A 6,710-nucleotide genomic window follows, 5' to 3' on the forward strand; every position below is an offset into this window, starting at 1 on the left:
TGGTGAAAGAGGACTCTGGAAAATGGTGGCACTTTCATGTGGGGTATTTTGTGATCCTGGAATGCTCCCAAGCACGGTTACTTAAGGGGACCGGGCAAGGCCAGTCTGCAGGTTTATTCTGGGTCTATTTGTTTTTGAGAAAGCATCTTGCTAGGTAGCCCAGGCTGCCTTTGAACTCCTGGTCCTCCCCCTTCAGCCTCCCTGGTGTTGGGCTCACAAGTGAACCACGTTCTTCAGGTGCAGTGTTCGGCCCATGGTTAACATCTTGACAGGACAGCCTCTGCATTGTCTATGCACAAACGCATTCATTCCTTTGGGTCCATGTGACTCAAGGACCCAGAATGTGCTCTTTCCCTCCATGGTGCTTGATCCAGCACACCAATCCCTGGACAGCAATGCACAAATCAGATAGCTGGATCAGATAGCCTGGGCTCTGCAGCGGCAACTAAGGCTCCGATCGGCCTCACCGAGCCTGTTCTATCTTCCTTGAGCCTCTCAGCACCCCACCATCATCCCCACCTTTGTGTTTAGAGCCCTCCTGGAGGCGTTGGGTCAGGCCTGGTACATGCTGAGCCCTCCTTCAGCTGCCTGTGTCCCAGCCCCATGCTCGTGATTGCCTTCATGCCCACATCCAGCTAGAAAGCCAGTCACTCTCCAGCTCTTAAAGACCTCCAGGGGAGCCGTTTCTACAACCTCTGCAGGAATCTCGTTCTAACATCTCAACTCTCAGGGAGAAGAAAGCCTTCTTTTCATGAAGTCTCAGTTCCTTTCTGTTGCAATGAGCATGGAGTTGCTTTTATTTTCTACCTGTCTGAGCTGTATGTAAACAAATCTAATTCTTCCTGGTTTTCAGCCTGCCTTGCTGGAGCGTGGATCAGTGACTGGCTTCTGGGCAGCCCTGCTCTATGGTGTGCACAGCGCGGGCTCTTTGGAGCATTGTGGACTGCCGCGCTGCGGCCTAATCACGGAGCGTGGAGGCAGAAACAGTGCTGTGGAGGACGAGCTGAGCAAGGGTGGCCCCGCGCTCCCTCGGAGTAAATCGACTGACACTGATCAAGGGCCAGGCCCCAAAGGTGTTTATGGGAAGTAGAAAACCAGGTCCCTAAGCTTCAAGAAGAGCACCACAAAAGAATCAATTGATTACTCAACTTTAGACAGTGCAGAATGCACTGATTTTGGCCCAAGAGACTAAATTTGCATCCTGGTGCTGCTCTTCCACTGCTGTGCTGTGCTCGGAAGCCCCTTCACCTCCCTGAGCGCCCGCGCCCGCGCCCGTGTCATAGGTAAGCTTCGGGGTCAGGCAAACCAAAGAGCTGCCGTAGGCTGGGGTGGGAGAGCATGAAGGGAGAAGGGAGCGTGGGGACGTGGAAACTGCATGTTGAGGGTTTGGAGGAGAAAGGGCCTAAAGTGAGTGACCTTTTCCAGGAAGAAAAGGTAGGCAGGGGCAACAATCGAGCGCAGAAGCAGAGGAAGGAGAAGGGAGGAATGATGATTTTTATAATCTCTGTAACACCCACTATGTGCCAGGAGCTCTGCTAAGTGCTATGCATACATTACCTGGAGTGCTCCTTAGCAAAGGCCTGTAGTGAAGTTTTATCACCTACTTATTTTACCTTGCATATGGCAGATCAGAACTTATCGCCAGACCCAAGAACAGAACTTCTGCAAAAGCCATCCTATCTTGAACGGCACACTGTGCCAGGTGAGGGAGGAGTTTCAGAATGAATTACAGAGGAACCAAAAGGTGCTCAATGGGCTGGAGAGATGGCTCGGTGGTTAAAGGCGCTTGCTTACAAAGCCTGACAGCCTGGGTTCGATTCTCCAGTACCCACGTAAAGCCTGACATGCGAAGCTGAGCATGTACCTACATCTTCTTCCCACTAGCAGGATGCCCTGGCATGTCCATACACTTTATCTCCGTGTCAAATAAATAAATAGGTAAGCAAGCAAATAAATAAATATTTTTAAAGGCACTCAACAATCTCTGGTTAATGAGATCAGGACAGAGTAGCCAGAAATAAAGTCCCTTATGAACTTCAAACACAGTTCCTTTGCAAGATGCCAAGTTTTTGTTTCCCTGCTATTAGCTCTTTCTGGAGAATAGTTTTTCCCTCCTCTCTCCCTCCTTCCCTCCCTCCCTCTTTTTCCAAGTCTTCCTCCTCCTACACACACGTACATACACACACACACACACACACACACACACACGTCCCTTCTACCTTCAGCGCCTGATTCTGCTGTTGACAAGATCAGCTTGGCTTAAACATTGGGAGAAAAAAACAACCCTTTCTCTACCCTTCCCCACACTTCCTGTCCTGGAGTCCTCCCTTCCTTTTCTGTCTTCCTCATTATTCCATCTTCCTCACCTAGCCACTTTGTATCTCTGCTCTCCTCCCTTAAGACCGAACTGGCAAAGGTGCCCTGGCCCAGGAGTCCTCCTGGGAATTCACTGATACTATCTACCACCACAGAGGGATACTTTTATTTTCTTTCTTCCCTTCCTCCCTCCCTTCCAGCCAGAATCATGAGCTCATGACTGTCAGAAATCCAGCTGAGCTGGCAGCTAGAGATGCCAGCCCAGAAAGGGTTGGCACCTGGAGCAAGACCTGCCCACTGGGGCAGGGCCAGAATCTGGGCAGAGGAAGGGTGTCCTAGCAGCTGGTGGTAGAGGACGTGATGCCAGGCTGGGGATGTCAAGGAAAGCTGGTGTGAGGTAGCTGGCCAAGGCTGAGAAGGCAGTAGATGTCAGGAAGGTGTGGCAGGAGGTGGCGAAGACTTGGCCAGGGAGGGAAGTGAAATATCCGCACCTCATAATTCCAGACCTTGAGAGCCAGAAGAGGGGATGACATAGAGCCCCGCTTCCTAGAGCTGGAGGCACAGATGGAGGTCTGTCAGAAGACATAAAAGCCACTACTAGGACTAGTGACTTATGACCAACGGCAGGGCAGGACCAAGGTCAGCAATAAAGACCAACCTTAAGATTCAGCATGAAGTTTCTTTGCCTCCAAAGAGCTCACTGGACCATTGGTTGGGGTGGAAAGGGGGGCGTTGCTGCCTGAGCATCTCAAGCAGGGATGGAGAGCGACGCAGAGCCAGGGCTCTGTCCCTTTTCCTGCTTCCCTCCCTGCCTCGAACTGTCAGCCAGCTCCTTGGGTTACAGAGCCACACATCAGTGTGGGGAATCCCCCAAGCACATACCACACACAAGCAGGCAAGCCCCTCCCCCCTAGGCCTCCAGCCCTCTGGGTACTGATAAGCACTGTGAGCAGATATCTCCTTACATTGTCCTCCCCAGACGTTCAGCCCTGAGTGGCTCCAACCTTGACACCCAGCTGCTCCCACTGACTCCCTCCATGGTGTTGCCATGGTTCTCGCGTACCAGACAGGAAGAGTGCCTGTAGCTGTACACCCAACTCTGGCCACCTGGGGGACTCCTCTGTGAGTCTGCCACAACCATGCCCCTAGAATAAACTGTCCCCCGTGGGGTGACAGCTTCTTTGACAAAGCTTCCACCTGTCACCTTCACATGCCACCCCACAGAAACCCATTCTGGACATCTGACACTCAGAGACCACAGTTGGCACAGGGCACCTGCAAACCCCTCCCCACCACCATGTGATACATGTGTGCTCCCAGCAAAGGAGGACCCCCCCCCCATTAGACAGCTCAGGGGAAGGGGATGCTTCCTCTCTCTTTCATGTCTATCATAGTTAATGCTTTCCCAGCCATGGTTGCTGCGACTCCACATGCTCACATAACATTAAATATTTTTTTGAGTGTGTGTGGGGGTGGGTGGGAGGCACAGACCAGCCTAAAACGCCACTCCACAAACCCTTGTCTGAAATTCCAAATGCCCAAATCTTCGAGAACTGACATGTTTGGAATGTGTTTTGCTACCATGATTCAGATATTCATCTGGTAGCAAAATCTGGCTGAAACTGATCTGAAGCCATCACTCCTCACACTCACTATGAAGACTCCTCCATCCCACTGCAGAAATAGGAGAACAAATCATGCTGAGATGCTGCTCCGGGCTTCATGGGGTGATGTAACATGTTGGGCTTGTCTTTGAATTGTAAAGCATCACTAGCTGAAAGGCCTTCAGAAGGGGCATGGACAATGTTAGAGGAATTAGAAATTGTAGGACCAGAACTGCCTCCACCCATTGGGCTCCAGTCTTACAAGTTCAAAGGCTGAAGACTGGAGGGATCATCTATGCCCCTTCCTGTTTCATTCTCTGTGTGTGTTCATGTGTGTGTGCATGCACAGGTACATGTATGTGTATATGCATGCAAAGGCCAGAAGACAACTTCAGGAATTGTCCCTAAGACTCCATTCATCTCCCCCCACCTCCCTGACAGTGGCTCTTATTGGCCTAGAACTTGCCAAATAAACTGGACTATCTCAGCTTGTCCCTGACTCTCCAGTGCTAAGATTATCAGCATACCATTGTATTGGGCTGGCTCTCTCCCTCTCTCTTAAATATTTTATTTTTATTTATTTATTTGAGAGAGGGAAAGAGGCAGAGTGTGTTTGTGTGTGGGAGAGAGAGTGAATGGGTGTGCCAGGGCTTCCAGCCACTATAAACAAACTCCAGATGCATGTGCCACCTTGTGCATCTGGCTTACGTGGGTACTGGGGCATCGAACCAAGGTCCTTTGGCTTTGCAGGCAAGCACCTTAACCGCTAAGCCATCTCTCCAGCCCTCTCTCTCTCTTTTTAAAGGTTTAGAAAGACTTTATTAGATTAAGTGGGGGAAAAGAAAGAAGGAAGTATGAAGAGCTCCTGCCATGAGGAAAGCAAGAGGAAGTAAAGCCCTAAGGCTCTTTAAGAAAAAAGAAGAAGATGAAGAAACTGGACATGGTGGTGCACGCCTTTAATCCCAGAACTCAAGAGGCAGAGGTAGGAGGATCGCTGTGAGTTCGAGGCCACTCTGAGACTACATAGTGAATTTCAGGTCAGCCTGGACTAGAGTGAAACCCTACTTCAAGAAAAAGAAAAAAAAACAAAAACATGAGCTCTGGGGATTGAATTCAGGTCCTTGCACTTGTGGGGCAAGCACTTTACAGACTGACCTATCTTTATTTCCTATTCCACTATCCTTCCTCAGTTCCTCTGGTCTGTTATCCCCTTACCTGGTGTAGCAGACAGCTTTCAGTTCACTAAGATGAACTTCCAGGCCAGGCACAGTTGTGGAAGGAAGGGATTTATTGAAGCTTACAGATCCAGGGGAAGTTCCATAGTGGCAGAAAAACCTGAGCTGCCTTCACAGGTGCAAGCAGAAAGAGAGGCCACAAGCCCAAAAGTCACACAGCACACTTCAGGATCTCCAGGTGGAACTAGGCACTTTGCATATCTTTAGATTAGAATTTCAAACTCACCACCACACCATAGGGCTGGATCCTAAGACCCATCAAATGACATTGCCTCCATCCAGGTGGCTGCAGATGCAAACTACAAACTAATAAAACACTGAATATACTGGGGAGCCATCTATTCAAACTACCACATTCTAACCCTGGCCCCAATAGATTCAAAACTATCACACATTGTAAATTTTATCCTGTCCAATTTCAAAGGTCCCCACAGTCTTTACCAACTTAAGATAGTTCCAAAGTCCCAAGTCTCATCTGAGATTTAAGATTTTCTCTTAGCTGTGAGTCCTGTAAAACCAAACAAGTTAAATACTTTCAACCTATAAAGGCACAGAGTAAACATTTTCAACTGTATAAGGCATAGCAAGGAGAGACTAAAACAATGCAAACTCAACCACCATCAAACAAACATCAAACTTCTGCAGTTCAAGTTCAATGTAACCAGAGACTGACAGTCTCCAGCTTTTCCAATTCCACCCCTCCAACTGGGTAGAGTAGCCAGAGAATACTTCTATCCTAGGCCAACAGTGCACGCCATGGTAGCCCTTGTATAGTCCTGGTATATCCAAAATGTCTTCAGGTCTCCATGTAAACCACTGTCCATCTTCCAATGGCTTTGCCAGACTATCAGGGTCATCATGCCCTGCCTCATTCCACATCTCAGCAGCAGTTCCTGGACCCATGTGCAATTCATGACCACCCATATGCTTTTACTGCTTCCAAAACCAATACCAGGTGTGCAGGACACAACCATATTCTTAATTCATGGATGAAATAAATCATAACCTTAGTTTGCATTTCTATCATAGTCTTTCCTCAGGCATCCTCCCCCCCCCCCCCCATTTTTCTTTTTTTTTTCGAGGTAGGGTCTCTATCTCAGGCTGACCTGGAATTCACTATGTAGTCTCAGGCTGGTCTCAAACTCATGGGGAATTCACTATGTAGTCTCAGGCTGGTCTCAAACTCATGGTAATCCCCCTACCTCTGCTTCCCCAGTGCTGGAATTAAAGGTGTGAACCACCACCATGCCCTGCCTTTCCATTTTTTAAATGTGAAACCAGTTGGGCCATCTTCCTTAAGATTGCTAATGTGTTGACAACAACAGCTACAGTAACCTAAAACTAGTCTCAGTGCCTATAATTTTATCTTGCTTGAGGTTTTCCAACTTAAAATCTTAAATCTCTCAGTCCTATATCTTTAGCCAAGCACATCAGTCTATTACAAATTTAACCTTGATCAAACTCTCTGGGCCTGGGCAGCAGAATGCAGTCAGCTCTTATGCCAGTAGCCCAGTTCCAATAAAATCCTCTGCAGTTTTTCCTTCCCCTTAGAAAG

The sequence above is a fragment of the Jaculus jaculus genome, chromosome 1 (assembly GCF_020740685.1).
Source record: "Jaculus jaculus isolate mJacJac1 chromosome 1, mJacJac1.mat.Y.cur, whole genome shotgun sequence".
In the NCBI taxonomy this organism is placed as follows: Eukaryota; Metazoa; Chordata; class Mammalia; order Rodentia; family Dipodidae; genus Jaculus; species Jaculus jaculus.